Genomic DNA, 17,488 nt, shown 5'->3' on the forward strand with positions numbered 1-17,488 from the left:
TAAAGCCACTGAAGGTCCGCAAACGCCAAACACTCCTTGGGCTCCCTCTTTTTCCTCTGCCTTATTCTGAAGTTGTCATGAAGAACCAGAAAGATCTCCCAGCTCCCCCGCTGGGAGAAATCAGATGATGCTATCACTAGTAATTGTTCTCTTTGCCAGAATTACAGAAAAATACATCAAACAGCGATAATCCAGAACAAATTCACTTTTGAATAGCGGCAGTAACAGAAAAGAAAAGGGGGAGGGTGCATATGTGAGGACTGCATTAGGAAAATATTAAGGGGTGGAGAAACTTTGAAAAGCAAGAAATCCAGCAAAGGATTAAATGCAAAGCAAGGCACACCAGAGGGGGTCGTCTTCACGTTCTGCCTCTTGCTGCTCAGATTTACGTTTGCAGGTCTTAATCTCAAATTGGTGTAAATGCAATTGCTTCAAATTGTATTATTTCAAGGAAGCCCTAAGGTGGCCTTCGCTATGTATCAGAGAATTGGGTCAGAATCAACTTGGCACTTAGGTCTGCATCTGCACTTCACATTTAAAGCAGTTTCGTGCCATTTTAAAGAGTCATGGCTTTCCACCCAAATACTCCTATGAACTGTAGTTTAGGGCAGTGTTTCCCAACCTTTTTTGGGCAAAGGCACACTTGTTTCATGAAAAAAATCTCGAGGCACACCACCATTAGAAAATGTTTAAAAAATTAACTCTGTGCCTATATTGACTATATATAAAGTATATATATGCAGGTTTTGGTGTCTTCGGGTGTCTTCCCGTGTAAGAGTTGGGGTGTCTAGGCGACGTTTCGACGAGGTCTCACTCGTCATCTTCAGGCTGGTGCTTTCGGCTTCTTGTTACTGGAACAGAGCAGGATCTCAGTGTTTGAGTTCCTATAAATACTGTTGAGGGGGTGTGGTGTATAGCCTCCAACGTTCTGGGCAGAGAGGAAGTTCCCAGGTTAGTGTGCCTTTTCTTCTTTTGTTCATTAATTACTTGAGGGATATCTTGAGAGATTTCTTGAGTGATATTCTGAGTACCATTTAGGAGGGTCATTAGGTGTGGATTAGTACCATTTAGGTGTGGATGAGTACCATTTAGGAGGGTCATTAGGTGTGGATTAGTTGCTAAAGCTTTCGTGTCTTGACCTCTTGAGCTTGTGAAGAGTTTTTCTGAGAAGATGGCTGTACTGCACTTAGTTGTGCTCTGGCTTGGCTTCGTGTATAGGGGCGAGCTGTGGTTTTGTGCCCTGTGCCAGCCAGATCTGTGTAGGGATTGCAGGGGGGTGCAGCATCCGGAGGTGCCACTATGGTTTGGCTACTGGATGGTGTCTGTAATTTATCTGTGGAGAGGGTCTGGGTTTGGGTCTGGTGTGGTTGATTGGAGATGGCGTTCTGTGTGCCTCTGGTTCTGGTGTCGGTTTTTGTGGGGAGGGCTAATTTCCAGATGTCTGGCAGGCGGGACGTGTCGTCACGCTTGTTCATGTTGTGAGGGTGTTTCTCTATCTCGATGGCTTCCATGATTATTCTCTTGTGGTGATGTTCCATGTTAAAGAGCAATTTGGAATCTGCAAAATTAATTTCGTGTCCTGTTTCTTTCATGTGTTGGTAAAGAGAGGAGCTATTCTAGGCTTCATCAACAGAAGTCTACTGTCCAGATCTGCCTTGGTCAGACCACACCTGTGTCCAGATCTGGGCACCACCATTTAAGAAAGGTGTGGACAAGCTGGAATGTTTGCAGAGGAGGGCAACCAAGATGATCAAGCATCTGGAAACCAAGCCTTTTGAGGAACAGCTGTGGAAGTTGGGTATGTTAGGCTTGGAGAAAAATAATCCTGAGAAGTGATATGATAGTCATGTTGAAGATTCTCAAATCATTTTGGGGCCCGTGCTGGGTTGGCCCCAGACAGTGGCCAATCTTGGGGTGTCAAATTTCAGTGGCACCTTGTGTGATGTTAAAATTTGGCAACACCCCCCCCCGCCTCTCTTGCTCCATTGTAAATCATAGTTGTGGCATAGCAGTGCCCCCGGGGCTCCACATCTGTAATGGTTGGGTCTCTCCCACAGAAGCAAGACTGTAATGGTTGGGTCTCTCCCACAGAAGCAAGACAAGGCAGCAGTTAACTCAGGTTTATTGCTCAAAACACACAAATCACTCTGGAGCTCTGTCACTCAGCATCTGCTTCCAAATTAGTTGTTGCTAACTGAGTCTGAGTTCCGTCCCTTCCTCTTCCTACATTTAAAGCATGAACAGGAAAGGAAGCATGCCTCTCATGTGCCATGGGATGGGCTATTTCAGATGGTCCTCCCTCTGAGTCCGAGCTTAAACTGTCAGTCTGTGTCTTCACCCTTGAACTCCCCCCTTCCTTCTCCATGTTCTCGGAGCTCAGGCTTCTACTGCCACTAGGCTCCTCCTCCTTCGTTCTGCATTCCTGCCTAATTACCTCCTCCTGTCTCTCCAAGCTCTCCCCCTCTGTCAGCAATTGGAGGCAGCTGACAGCACCCAGTGTGACTAAACTGGTTAAAGGTAAAGGACCCCTGACGGTTAAGTCCAGTCATGAACGACTCTGGGGGTGCGGTGCTCATCTCGCTTTAATGGCCGAGGGAGACGACATTTGTCCGCAGACAGTTTTTCCGGGTCATGTGGCCAGCATGACTAAGCCGCTTCTGGTGAAACCAGAGCAGTGCACAGAAATGCCGTTTACCTTCCCACCAGAGTGGTACCTATTTATCTACTTGCACTTTGACATGCTTTTGAACTGCTAGGTGGGCAGGAGCTGGAACTGAACAATGGAAGCTCACCCTGTCGCAGGGATTCGAACCGCCGACTTTCCGATCGGCAAGCCCAAGAGGCTCAGTGGTTTAGACCACAGCACCACCTGTGTCCCCGACTAAACTGGTTACGGGCCCCTAAATCCGCCTCTGCCCCAGATCATCCCAAACAAACTGCACATACTCTGAAATACTGAGATTACCTTGGTATTGTTTATTGATCCATTTATGCATTGGTTACTTTAGTTAACCTGGAATCTGTTTCTGCTTCTGCGTCTAATTTGTGAATCACTTCCCACGAAGCACCGTGAAGCACAATACAATAAAGCATAGAATGCAATTGCATATATAAGAATAATTTCAAATCCAATACAGACACCCTCTAGGATAGAAACATTTCACATAAAGCATTATGCATATAATAATGTGGATAATATGTGAGAATTGTTTTGTGTTTTAGTGGAAGCGCTAAAAAAACACAACTCGCTTCTCATGGAAATCAAGGAGAGAGATGGGAATTTAAAAAATATACATCAGTGCAGCATGCAAACACATGATATTAACAACCGGTTCAGTTACACATCAACAGAGCTCACCCCCTCTTAGGCATAAAAGCAATATAGCCAACAAATTTGTCATGAATTCAGAGACTAAAATAAGAAGAGCCCTGCTGGAACAAAACAATGGCCCATCTAGCTGTGATTCCTGCATGAACCCTTGGGATCCCTTCTACCTTTAACATTCTTTGATGGTAGTCCAGCTTCCTGTTCTCACAACTGGGCAGCCAGGTGCCTGTGGGAGCCTGAAAGCAGGCCATAAAAGCAAAAGCACTGTCCTGCTCCCGAGCCCCTTTGATATCGTATGTAGAATAATGATTCAATGGTATTAAATTATGCTAAAAAGAATAAATGAGCCTCAAAATCCCATGGCCCCCTTGAAGTGCATCCCAGGATGGTTTCAAAACTTCAGAGCACTGTCTCCAAGGATGAGAGGTCTGTTCTTGAAGAAGGAAACCTGACCGTTTAAGGACTATGCCCCTGAATGCCCGTTGTGGGAATCACAACTGGGGAGAAAGTTCATGACCAACTTCCACACTTCCCACAGACATCTAGTGAACCACTGTAAGAGCAGGAAGCTGGACTGTTGTTGTTTAGTCGTTTAGTTGTGTCCGACTCTTCGTGACCCCATGGACCAGAGCACGCCAGGCACTCCTATCTTCCACTGCCTCCCGCAGTTTGGTCAAGCTCCTGCTGGTAGCTTTGAGAACACTGTCCAACCATCTCATCCTCTGTCGTCCCCTTCTCCTTGTGCCCTCCATCTTTCCCAACATCAGGGTCTTTTCCAGGTAGTCTTCTCTTCTTATGAGGTGGCCAAAGTATTGGAGCCTCAGCTTCACGATCTGTCCTTCCAGTGAGCACTCAGGGCTGATTTCCTTCAGAATGGAGAGGTTTGATCTTCTTGCAGTCCATGGGACTCTCAAGAGTCTTCTCCAGTACCATAATTCAAAAGCATTAATTCTTCGGCAATCAGCCTTCTTTATGGTCCAGCTCTCACTAGATGGACTAGATGGGCCATTTACCTGATCCAACAAGTTCACCAGGTGTTCTTCTGTCTCCCAATGCCACAGAAACCTTCTTGCCTTACTGATGCTGGCACTCTGACACTAGGAAGCAAAGAAGGGCAGTATCAGGGCATGCAGGAGGCAGATTTGGGGGAAGGCATTTGAAGAATCCTTCACCTTCTGAATCCCTATGTGCACACACCATAAATGAGGGAGGGGAACTTATGCCAGTTGTAGAGTTGGCATCTTTATTTTCCATCTGGTTTGATACAATGTGAGTGAACATATGCTGTAAAAGGGCACACCTTTGGTTGCCCCTCACATCTCACAGCAAAGCCTTCTGACTGTGTGATGTGAACGACAACCAAAGGCGTACCCTTTTCCAACATTCACTCTCATTGTATCAAACCAGATGGAGAACAAAGTGTTAGAGGAACTGGCAGAAAGTGCAAATATCTCAAGTAATTTTAGGGGGTAAAGGTAAAGGACCTCTGACAGTTAAGTCCATTTGCAGACGACTCTGGGGTTGCGGCGCTCATCTCGCTTTACAGGCCGAGGGAGCTGGTGTTTGCCCGCAGACAGTTTTTCCGGGTCATGTGGCCAGCATGACTAAGCCGCTTCTGGTGGAATGGAACACCGAAACCAGAGCAGTGCATGGAAACGCCATTTACCTTCCCGCCAGTACAGTACCTATTTATCTACTTGCACTTTTGGGTGTGCTTTCAAACTGCTAGGTTGGCAAGAGCTGGCACTGAGCAAAGGGAGCTCACCCCGTTGTGGGGATTCGAACCGCCGACCTTCGAATTGGCAAGCCCAAGAGGCTCAATGGTTTAGACCACAGCACAATTTTTTTTAAGGGGTACTAAACGGTAAAGAAACACCACTAAGGAATGGCAATAGAACGTACATAGAATCATAGAATTGTACAGCTGAAAGGGAGCTGGAGACTCCAACCCTCTGCAATGTAAGATTCTCAGCTAAAGCATCCACGACAGATGGCCAACCTCAGCTTAAAAACTTCCAAGGAAGGAGAGTCCACCGCTTTCCACAGAAGCCCATTTCACCGTCAAATGGCTCTGTCAAATGGAATAAAGTTCTTCCTGATGTTGAGCTGGAATCTCCTTTCATGGAACTTCAAGCCATTGGTTTGGGTCCTACCCTCCTTAGCAGGAGAAAACAAGCTTGCTTCCATGTTGAAGCCCTTGAGATATGTGAAGATGGCTATCAAATCTCCTTTCAGGATATGCATGCATGCATGCATGTATGTACACCCCCCACACTCACTGGATTTCCCCCCAGTCCTGCTACCAGTACAAACTGTGACAACAGAGCCTGGTATTCACATACTGTTTGTGAAGCAACCTTCATGATTTGTACAAATAACAATGAAATAATAATATTGAGGGGTCCATTCAAGGGGTTCAGCTTCTTAAGGAAGACTGGACCTTTGCACAGAGTGTACCTTTTAAGGCTCAAACCGGTCGGGAAATGAACAGAGACCAGATCAGGATATATGAAAGCAAAGCGGCTATAAGTCTGATCTTTATTAAAGCTGTTGCAACAGGGGAGAGGAGGAGGACCCCAGACAAAGGTGTGCAAGCCCTTATATAGACTTTGAAATTGCCCACCCTGTAGCTCAAGAACACCCCCAGAAACATCATGCATACATCACAGAAGGGGTGTAGCCCAATTCCACCCCCTTAATACATCAGAGAAGGGGCGGACCACAACAGAAATCTGAGCGTGTTGTTTTTTCTCCTGTCTGCTAGGTTACTTGATTGGATTACCTGGGCATCCTGGCCACTCTTTTGTTTTCCTGAATCCAGGTCACAGGTCACAGGGTCACCCTATTCATATCTTAAATGTGCCCTTGAGTCAGGATTTGTAAGCAAAGAGACAATGGGGAGGCTCCCCACTTCCTTAGACCTTGCGGAGAAATATTTGAGGTCAATTTGGAAGAGAGAAAATGGTTTCATGACTTTCGTGTGGGTTTCAGACATGTGGTTTACATATTTGTATGTGTTTGCTTGGTACATATATGAACATCTATTTTTATAGATATATAAGACCTTAAAATTCTTATAAACCCCCTTAAATTCTCTCTTCTTTACCCTGTTCCTTTAATTTGAGCAGTTGCAAGGCAGGGGATCATTATTGTCTCCCCTTCTCTACCTTGTAGTTCTCTTGCCAGGAACGCATATTAAACTTCTTTTAAGCTCTCCTTGGGGAAAGGGCCTATTGAAGGAAAAGACAAAGCTTCCCCTAATCCTCTCTGCAGTGAGTAATAGTTTAAAGCTCTTGGCTAAACACATGGTCATAGTAGCCACATCTGCAAGCTTCTGCTCCCCCCGCCCCTCTGATAATTTCTTTTAAAGCACCATGAAGATCTTTAATGGGCTAGTCTGCCTTAAGTGAAGCCTACCTGTCAATTCTCTTCTGAAATTTGTATGCTCTCAGTTGTCCCTATCCAAGCACCTCCAGGAGGTCCTTGGCACAAAGTCCTCAAGCACCCAGTTCTCCAGATGTTGTTGGACTCCATCTCCCACCATCCCCAGCCACCTTAACCATTGGTCATGGATGATGGGAGTTGTAGTTCAACAACTTTTTGAGACCTAAAGCTGAACTGCAAACTTTATCAGTTGCTGGATTCCAATTTCCATCTATCAGTTCTCCTTCTCCTTCTCCTTCTCCTCCTTCCACACTCCTGTCTTAAGACTATGAACAAAATTCAATAAAACTGTCAAAAATACAGAGAAAACCATGACAGGTGAACTTTAAAAGGAATACAACATGGATGTCCATGGCAGAGACCTGTACATCCAGAGGATGTGGCATGGGGAGAGTTGTGAGGGCCAGACAGAGAAAATCGGAGGGCCACATGTGGAGGGTCCTCTGCTCCTGATTTTCAACTTCTGATTATACCAGTGAACTGATCTGCTAGCAATGAGTGCTAAAACATGAAGCTGTCTTGCAGCAAAGTTAATCTTTTTGGTAGTATGTGAGTGGCTGCAACAGCTGCAGAACCTTTTCCTTTTTCAAAGGACTGGGTGTTATAATGAGATCCTAATTGTTGAGCTAAGCCTTAATACAAGTAGAGGTCAGGGAGTCGTGCAGCTTAATTGATTTTTTTTCCTTCCAGAAAATAAAGCTCATATGCAAAGGATCTGGTACAGCCGCAGCAGTAGGAACAGTCATTAAAAGCTTATTAGCGCGATCAGCCCCAGCAATAAGACATAAAAACAGAACATTAAAGGATATAACGGCTGCCCGCCATGAGCTCGCTCTGTTTTTATTTTCCTCGTCGAAGTTCTCCCTGTGCTTAAATATGATGAGGCTTAATTACCATATGCTTGAAAAATGGGGAGATATTAAGAGGGTTTCTCTGAGAGGCAGAGATGGAATGAGCCTAATGGGTTTTGAAGATCAATTATCTTTAAAACTTCACAGTAGGCTTGCAGTTCAAAAAAGAAAAATGGAATATTGCAGAAGTTCTGATCAGGAAGCAGGTCCTGCCCAAGCTGAGACTTCTGAGAGCAAGAAAATTAAGATTACAAATAGTTGCACAATTTATTTCTCCCCCCCCCCAAAAAAAGAAATGCCTCTCATTTTTAGAGGGCCTGTTTAGGAATGGGTGAAACTGCTGGTTTCTGTTTCTCTCCATTTTTCATTTTTCAAATTGGAAATTCCATTCTCCACATTTCTACATCAGTTTGCGAACTCCTTTTACTTTGCCATCATTTTAGTGTGAATTTCTCACAGTATACACATTTATACAAGCAACGTTTCCTACCATAATGTACTTGCACATGTTATTTTCACTAAGATATGCTTACGTGCACAGGTGTTACCTAGTATATGCATTCTGTGCACATTTCTGCATCGCAAAAGTTGGAGAAATGTCAAAGGTTGGTTCTGTTTTCGTCCACAAACTGTTTCAGGACGTGCAAATAAAATAGTTTGACCTTTCAGTGCAAACGGAACCACATTTCTCCTTCATCACTGGCGTGTTATCTGCCTTCATTGTTCTTCAAAATAAAGGCTCCTCAAATCCTTCTCACTGTTTATTCCATAGCTGAGGAACTTTTGGTCCTCCAGGTGTTTCTAAACTCCAGTTCCCATCAGCCCAGCTGGCATAGACAATGGTCAGGGAAGAATTGGAGTTGTAGTCCAGCAGCATCTGGAGGGTTACAGATGCCAGATATCTGATTTATGCAAAACTCTGCCTTCACTAGTGATGGGGAAAAGTTAGATTCGTTTTGCCTTTAAAGGGGAACCTATGTAATTCTCACTGAACTGAAAGGTAAAGGTATCCCTGACTGTTAGGTCCAGTCGCGGACGACTCTGGTGTTGTGCACTCTTCTTGCTTTATAGGACGAGGGAGCTAGTGTTTGTCTGCAGACAGCTTCCAGGTCATGTGGCCAGCATGACTAAGTTGCTTCTGGTGAACCAGAGTAGCGCACGGAAACACCATTTACCTTCCTGCCAGAGTGGTACCTATTTATCTACTTGTACTTTGACGTGCTTTCGAACTGCTGAAAGGGAGCTGGAGACTCCAACCCTCTGCAATGCAAGAATCTCAGCTAAAGTATCCACAACAGATGGCCAACCTCTGCTTAAAAACTTCCATGTTTGCAAAGATCAAATTCCTCATATATCCCTGGATAAACAGATTCCCCACATTCTTTTCTTGTTCCATAAGGTTTGCTTCTGTTCCCTCTTCTCCTGATCTCTAGTTTCATTTAAATATCATTTACATCAGTTTGATGTAGACAGGAGAATCTCTCACCAACTGTTGACAGTGAAAATTTGCAAAGGCCGTACAAACACCGAATGCACATGATAGCAGGTTGCCATCATAACGGCTGATAAACATGCGAAGTGGAGGAGAAACCTTCCTGAAGTCACTGAACTGAGAAACACTTCTTCGTTACTGCAGGAGAATTAAAACATGCATGTATAAAAATAAAATAAAATGCCAGCCTTGGCAACTGTCACACAAAATAAGAGTCATCCCCATTGCCTGTACTTAGCTTTCAGAGGTTGTCAGTCACCCACCTCTTGATCTCTGCCTTCAAAAGCCTCTCTACTCCCAGGAAATCTTTCTCCATCAACTGGAAAATGCTTCTGCTTGGGTCATCCATCATTTCCCCTTCTTTCCAGAAATATGCATAAGGGGAAGGGGGAGATAATGCATAATGCACTGGCTTAGCAAGGTTGCTTGTCATTGTGACTATACCTTGGAGTGCGGCAGCTGGACTTAGGGGAGCTCAACTGAACACAAAGGAAGAAATTGACAGGGAGCACTGGTGACACGTCTCAGACATGTGTTAGTTGGTGAAATGTCTGCATGCACCAAGGGATTCCATGGGATGCACATAAAATTGCTTTTGCAGGGTAAAAGGAGAGAGAGAGAGAGAATTAAATGGTAACTGGTGATCTAAGAACATATGTTTGAGTTTGTGGCGCATTACGGCAGGATGGTGGCAATGCCTTACTTGTCAAAATTAAGGCTGTACCCAAACTTTCCTTCTTTAATGCTCCCATAAAAAAAAATGCTTCCCACATTCTGGTTTGTTTTTGTACACATCAAAATCGGCCTCTCATTTTGGAGGAGTGAACGTGTATGCACTGATGAGGCCCACAGTCATACACAAGAGTACCCATTTAAAATATCATGCAAGGCTAACTTAGATCCATTAGTTTAAATAGGTCTACTCTGACTTATAGAACATTGTTTTATACAGCCCACTGAAACTAATGACCATGATTGTCTTAAGACCTTTAATTTCAGTGGTTTTACTCTGAGTGGAACTAAGTTGGCTACAATCAATTATTCTCCTAGACATGGCCTGGGTTCTTCTTCTTTGTCCTCACTGTCCATAACCTCTTTTGCTCTGATCACTATTGTTGACAAAATTTCATGGGTCATCTCAGCCAGGCAGATGAAATATCAGTGATAATAATAATTTACTATTTATACCCCGCCCATCTGGGTGGCTTCCAACAGTGAGGAATAGACAACAGACTCAACTGGATGGGAGGGTAGCAAGACCCAATCTGGGTCCTGCCCATTCCCTATGAGGGGGGTGAAAGTAGAGTAAGCAGTAAGAATGGTGCTTCAGAATAAAACAAATAAGAGAATACTTGAACCCTGGAGTTGGACCATACCTTGGAAGTCATCTAGTCCAACCCCTTGTGTCCTGTTTTCACTGGGCACCTCAGTAACCAGGCAAATTGCCAGAAGTCACATCAACAGGAGTAGCAAGCAGAGCAGGTTCCAGGGCCAGTCCAAGGTCAGAGTCTGAGCATGCAGGATGTGCAACAAGGAGTCAGGTGAGAGGCAAAGTCAAAGCAGTTCATGGTTAGGTTTGGCAAAGGCAGATAATCCAGTAGCAGGTAGGGTTTGGAGCTGACACATAGACACTGTGATGGGCTGGAAGAGCTGCTGGAAGCACAACCTGATTTCCATCTCTTCCCTTCAGAGGCCTCCTTGAGAAGAGAGTCTTACTCTTAAGGAGACCTTTACTCCCAAAGAGCCCTTTCCTGTAGCCCATCACATCTCTGAAATGTTTGGGCTTTCATGTGACATGTAATGCACCTCTGCTCAGGCTTTCGACATCTTCAGCCTTGATGTCAGAGGCCAAACTCACCCTTGGTGCAGACGACTCCTCATCATCCTGGCTCCTTGCCCCCAGATGGAGCCTAACCCAGAGCTTGGTGTAAGGTCAGGACCTTCTGGTCCTTGTCTGATGAGGAATCCCTCAGCTCTGGCCCAAACTCAAAGCAGGATCTGTAAGGTGAGTTGCAGCTCCAGCATCAGCCTCTGCTTAAATACCTCCAGGGAAGAAGAGCTCATCCCTCCAGAGGCAGTCTCTTCCACTCGTGAACAGAGCTCAGAGTTAGGCCATATCCTCTAATGCTAACCACAAAGCTGCTTCTCTGCCATGTCTGCCAGGGCTGTACACAGCCCCCTGGCCTGATCCAAAACTTTGGACTGGCCCTAATCCTCCCCAGGATGATCCAGGTCTGACCCAATCAGGATATGGACTCCAGTACAATTTGGGGGCCTTGCAGAGTCATATGTAGATGGGTGGGAGAGAAAAAAATAATCTCTTTCTCTCCCCACACACCTTGAAAAAATACATATCCCTGTGGGTTTAATTAGGACTACTCATTCATGCAGTCGTGAAGGGTTACAAGAAGATGCCTGTGAATCTCCTTCTCCCCCCATCCTTGCTGCCAGTGGACCTTGCTTTGAACAGCCCTAGATCTCTCTGGGTGGATCTGATCCAACCAGGGGCACTCTGGGGCTGCCTCAACTTGTTCTGGCTGAATCCTGGGCCCACCTAAATCAGCCCAATTTGGTTCAAGATCCCAGATTTGGTTGAATCCAGTGCATAGCCCTGCTTTATGCATATTGATTCCAAACCGACCCCACCCCCTGCCAAGTGTTTTCCAGGGACATCCCAAATTTACAGAAGCTGCCACAGTTTTTTTATTTGATCCCAGAAGGTCCTGCTTTTCCATAGGACATCCCTATTTTCATTGGAGAAATGTTTGAGGGTATGGTAGGATGACCCTATTTTCATTGGAGAAATTTTGGAGGGTGTGGAATTATTTGACCCCATAGCCAAGGAGATAAGTAACTATCTGAAGGCAGCTCTATAGTTTTATTATGTATTATGTGTTGGAAGCCGCCCAAAGTATTATTATTATTATTATTATTATTATTATTATTATTATTATTATGGAACAGGATGTCCCTATTTTCTTTGGAGAAATGTTGGAGGGTATGTGATTCTACTCATGCAGCCTGGAACAACAGAAAACAAATCCATTCTGTCATTTGTTTAACAGCCTTTTAGACATTTGAAGACTGTGCTGCAAATCTTCCCACTGGAATCTCATTTTCTGTGATTGTTTATTTAGGGATGGCTGGGGCATTTGATCACATGAGCTATAGTCTGGGATGCTAGAGTCCAGAGACATGTCCAGCACTTCAAACAAAAGCCAGGCCACAGACTCATTGCAAACGCCAAAAACACCCGAACAGAGCAAAGGGACCAGATGCCTTTCCTTCAGCTTTGAGGTGTGAATGTTTCATGGATGCTGGCAGAGAGCGAGAACAAAATTCTCTCTACAGATGTAGAGAGGGAGAGAGAGAGGATCAGATATTTCCAGAGATGAAAGCCAACGAGAGGCTTCCAAAAATAAAACCAAATCAAAATCACTCTCAAACAGCAAATGGTAGAGGAATAAGATATGTCATCTCCTGGTTTGTGATTCTCCTGTCACACTTGTTCTCTCTCTCTGTGGGTGTGTCTGTGTAGAGAGCGAGCGAGCGAGCGAGCGAGCAGGGGAATCAGACAGTCTCTATCCTTTTGGAGCTTTTGAAGATCAGCTTTAAACAGGGCATTGTTTGAAGTCAAGAAGAGCCCTGTTGGATAAGGCCTGTGGCCTACCTAGTCAAGCACCCTGTTCTCACACTAGCCAACCAGGTGCCTATGAGAAGGCGACAAGTAGGACCTAAGCACAAACACAGGTTGTGATTTCCAGCAACTGGTGTCATACTGTGTCTGAAGCTGGAGGTAGGACATAACTATTGTGTCTGGAAGCCACTGCTAGTCTTATGCTCCATGTATTTGTCTAATCCTCCTTTAAAATGATCCAAGGTGGTGGCCACCATTACCTCTTGTGGGAGTAAAATCCATGGTTTAATTATGTGCTGTGTGTGAAGAAGTACTTTCTTTTGTCTGTCCTGAATCTTCCAACTTTGATATTCATTGCAGGGGTGGCCAACTCCCAAGAGACTGTGATCTACTCACAGAGTTAAAAACTGGCAGTGATCTACCCCTTTTGGAGGGTTCAGGTCAAAGTTGATGAGCTTTTTTGCTTATTTTTAGGAAGGAGGAAGGCCCATTTTTTAGGGGTTCAGCTCGAAGTTGTTGAGTTTTTTTAGGGAGGGGGAAAGCCACATTTTTTAGGGGTCCAGGGCAAAAACGTTGAGCTTTTTTGGGGGGAGCCAGTGATCTACCACAGACGTCCAGTGATCTACTGGTGGATCATGATCTACCTCTTCAACGTGCCTGGATTATATGATATAATTATTCTTGCTGCAGCAGAGCTGTTTTGGTTAGTGGTTTGATGGAAGACCATGTTGAAACTTCATACCATGCTAGGGTCACAGAATCATAACATCTTAGAGCTGGAAGGTCCCTTGGAGGCCTCATAGTCCCCAGATGTTGTTGGACTGCAACACCCATGACCATTCTCTAACCATTGGCTAAATGGCCTGGGAATGATGGGAATGGTAGTCCAATGAAATCTGGCGACCCAAAATTGGTCTATCCTAGTCCAATCCCCTGCTCAATGCAGCATCTACAGTGTGGAATGCCAACTCCAGCATCTCTGACAGGTGGCTTCCTAGCCTTAAATATCACTTCATCTGCTTCCAGGTCAATGGAAGAAAGTTGAACATAAGCACAATTAATAAAACAGCTAATTCCAAAGACCACATCTCTCTTCCCAACACAAACCCTAATCAGATCCAATTCCTAAACAGGTTTTCCATACCCTGTTGAGACTTGACTACCACAACAAATGCAGAGGTGTGCTTGAAGGCTAGTAAAAAAATTCCATCTAGCTCTTTGTCATTTACAATACGTTTCCGAGGACAATTCAATGTGTTGGTGCTGACCTTTAAAACCCTAAATGGCCTTGGTCCTGTATACCTGAAGGAGCGTCTCCACCCCCATCGTCCAGCCCGGACACTGAGGTCCAGTGCCGAGGGCCTTCTGGTGGTTCCCTCACTGTGAGAAGTGAGGTTACAGGGAACCAGGCAGAGGGCCTTCTCAGTAGTGGCACCTGCCCTGTGGAACGCCCTCCCACCAGATGTCAAGGCAATAAGCAACTATTTTACACTTAAAAGACAACTGAAGGCGGCCCTGTTTAGGGAAGTTTTTAATGTTTGATGCTGTATTGCTTTTAATATTTTGTTGGAAGCCTCCCAGAGTGACTGGGGAAACCCAGCCAGATGGGCGGGGTATAAATAATAAATTATTATTATTTTATTATTATTATTATATTATTATATTATTATATTACACAGACTGGCAGCTGACATCCCCAGTCCTACCTGGAGATGCTGGGGATTGAACTTGGGAACTTTTGCAAGCAAAGCAGATCCTCTAGTACTGAGCTAAATCCCTCTTCCAAACTTACTGGGTGGGAGGGGGTTAACCCCCTTTCAACACCATCGCTCCCAGCACAGAAAAAAACAAACACATCTGGGATAATAACAAAAGCTGCCTTTTCCTGTGTAGAAATGTATGTTGCACAGCAATTGAATTGCTTCTTTTTAATCATAAGTATCGATTTGACTTTAATTAGGAAACCCAGATCTAAGGAAAAAATGCTGCATACGCCTTTAGTAAACACTGCTTTTATTCTAATGGCACACAGAACTTTTAACAGGTGGTTAACAAACTCATTATTTCAAGACAGCTTTTTACCTGCCTTTGTTTCTGAAGGCAAAGGGTGCTGAGAGGGCAGGGGGAGGGAAAGGAGGGGAAATGTCTTCATTGTTGCATGTTTTGGGGGTAGTGCGGCAGCTGCTGTTTATGCTAATTTTTGCTTAACTTGCAAACACAGCCAGGTTTAGTTTGCACCAAGCCAGCTGTCATGAAAGACATTTCAAGAAGCAGCCTCTCGGCATCAGAGAATGGCACTGCTCCCTAAGCCTGTCGTCCAATTTCTCTGCTGTGTCTCTGGAGCAAAGGCCATTCAGCCAACAAAAGGCATTGAATGAGAAGGAGAGGGCTGCACCTGATCCTGGCTGATTTGACGCAGACATCACTCCATTGCCCTATTCAGAGAACATCAGTCACTCTGAACTTCTGCTTCCCTTCAGTTCCCCGCCACCAACACCTCCCTTTATATTGCGTTGACCCTATGGTAGTGAAGCAACACCATGAACACGTCCTGTGTTAGAGAGAGGGGACAGAGTGGACTTGTTCGAGGGAGAACAAGGGGACACAAGAGGGAAGCAGCTGGTTCCTCCTGCTTACATGTAGAACCTTGCATTTGTCCCTGTTGAAATTCATTTTGTGAGCTCTGTCTTATCTCTTTGTTAAACGCCATACACCAGGATGGTCAACCTATAACTCTCCAGGTTTGGCTGAACTATCACTCCCATGAACCAAAGCTAGTAGGGTCAAGAGTCAGGAACGAAGGAGGCTGTAGTTCAACAACTTCTGGAGGGGCACAGGATAGCCATTTTTGTCATGCTGAGTCAAACCCCCATACGTGAAAGGAAGGTGTGAGAGTTTGTGTGATTAAATATAGTTTAAGGTGACAATGACATAGTGGAGAAAAAACAAACGAACACTAGGCTTTTGAGTTTTGAGAGGCAGCTCAAAGGTTCAGGGGGCTGGCACGGCACTGTCTGAAATAGATTATGAGTTCAATAGACTGGAACATCTTTGTTGCCAGCATCCCCATTTCTGCATATTGTGCAGTGAATTATTCCTGGCAAACCCCGCTTAGTCTCCTACCAACATCTCCCATCCTTGTTTATGAAGTCTCATGTTTGAGTTATTTTCGAAGGCCTCTTGCCGTTGTGCATGAAGTGTATCTTTCTTCCCCCGACTGGTGTAAAATCAATAAAGAGTGTTGCAGGGAAGAGGAATCTTCTCATGATGGATGCTGAGTATCAACAGGTCAAAATGCGAGCGCAATCCTCTGCCATAAAACACAACAGCTGTCAACCAAGGGAGGTGGCAGCCTGAAATGGGTTGAAAAGCAATAATGAACCTCTTGCAAATATTTGGGGAATCCATTATTTGCCAATGTAAGAGATACAATCCAGATTGTCTATTCCACAAAGCAAACTGATGTCCCATATATATCTGCTCTACTTGCAGCTTCAATGAAGTACTGCTGTACGAGAGCTCAGCTTTCCAAAGATGCCATTGCTGTAGCAACTCAGAAAGTCATTGTAATGGGTTTACAAACCCAGCTGAGGATTTTCCCTCCTCCAGATAATGTTAGACCAATGGCTCTTAAAGTTTGCTCTTGGTCACCAACATCAGTAGAAGCTGGTCCATTAGGGTAAATGAGGCACTGCCCCATAAGTGGCAGAGTACCTTGAGAGAGCCCTCACTGACTTGCCTTCTTACGTGCAATCAGTCCAAGGAGTCGACCTGTCCATCATCTTCCCCCTCTTTTGCCTCAGTGTTGCACCCATAGACAGCAGTGGCTGGTGGCCATTGAGACTGGTAGGGAGAAGGAGGGAGACCAACAGTAGGTACAGCCAGACCCAATGACAGGTAAAGCAAACATCAGTTCGGGTTTTCTGTGGACTGACATTCTCTTCAATTGAGTTTTAAATAGCAAGTTTTCATGGGGAAAGCTCTGGAGGCGGGGTGGAAAGGTGCTTGGACACAGAGCTTTAAATCACAGACCATGCCTGGAAAGAGACCACTACCTGGACTGGTTCTAAATAAGGAGACAAGCAAAGTTGAATGCTTGTGGGATTAGAGCAGAGATGGAGAACCTGTGGTCTTCCAGACATTGTTGGACTCCTATCAACCTTCTCTGGCTAGAACATCTGGAGGTCTATAGGTCCCTTATCCCTCGGACAGAAGAAAAGATCAAAGCTAAACTGTGGAGCACCTTTGAGGCATCCGCCTGGATGGCTTACCAATCAACATTTCACAGCTTACCAGCTCAAGGGTATGTGGCACAGGTGGCATCCTTGAGCAATGCTGGATTTTTTGACCTCATCCCCAGGCTCAGCAGATGGAGGGGATTTGTTGACATTGGCAGAGTCTTCCTGGCATACCTTCAAGGTTTGCGGCCAAGGACAAGCAAGGTACTGTTGGCCTAACTTCTAATATGTAATGAGCACATTCTTAAACAGTGTTGGTTATGTCATTAGACAGAGTGAGGCAAACATCCAAGACAACAAATTGCTAGTTATTTAATTCATGATGCTACTTGCATTTTTACGGTCATAGAGGGAGAAATGGTCTTGGGAAGCTGTCTACCATAGGTACCAAAATAACTGGACCAGTCTTGGGTACAAAAACAAAACCCTTTGTCTTAGGGTGGGCAGAGGTCCCCATTTACTGCTCTGCCTTGGCTAGAAAAATGCTTTGGACCAGGA

This window comes from Podarcis bocagei (genome assembly GCF_964188305.1).
Source record: "Podarcis bocagei genome assembly, chromosome: 16".
Taxonomy (NCBI): domain Eukaryota; kingdom Metazoa; phylum Chordata; class Lepidosauria; order Squamata; family Lacertidae; genus Podarcis; species Podarcis bocagei.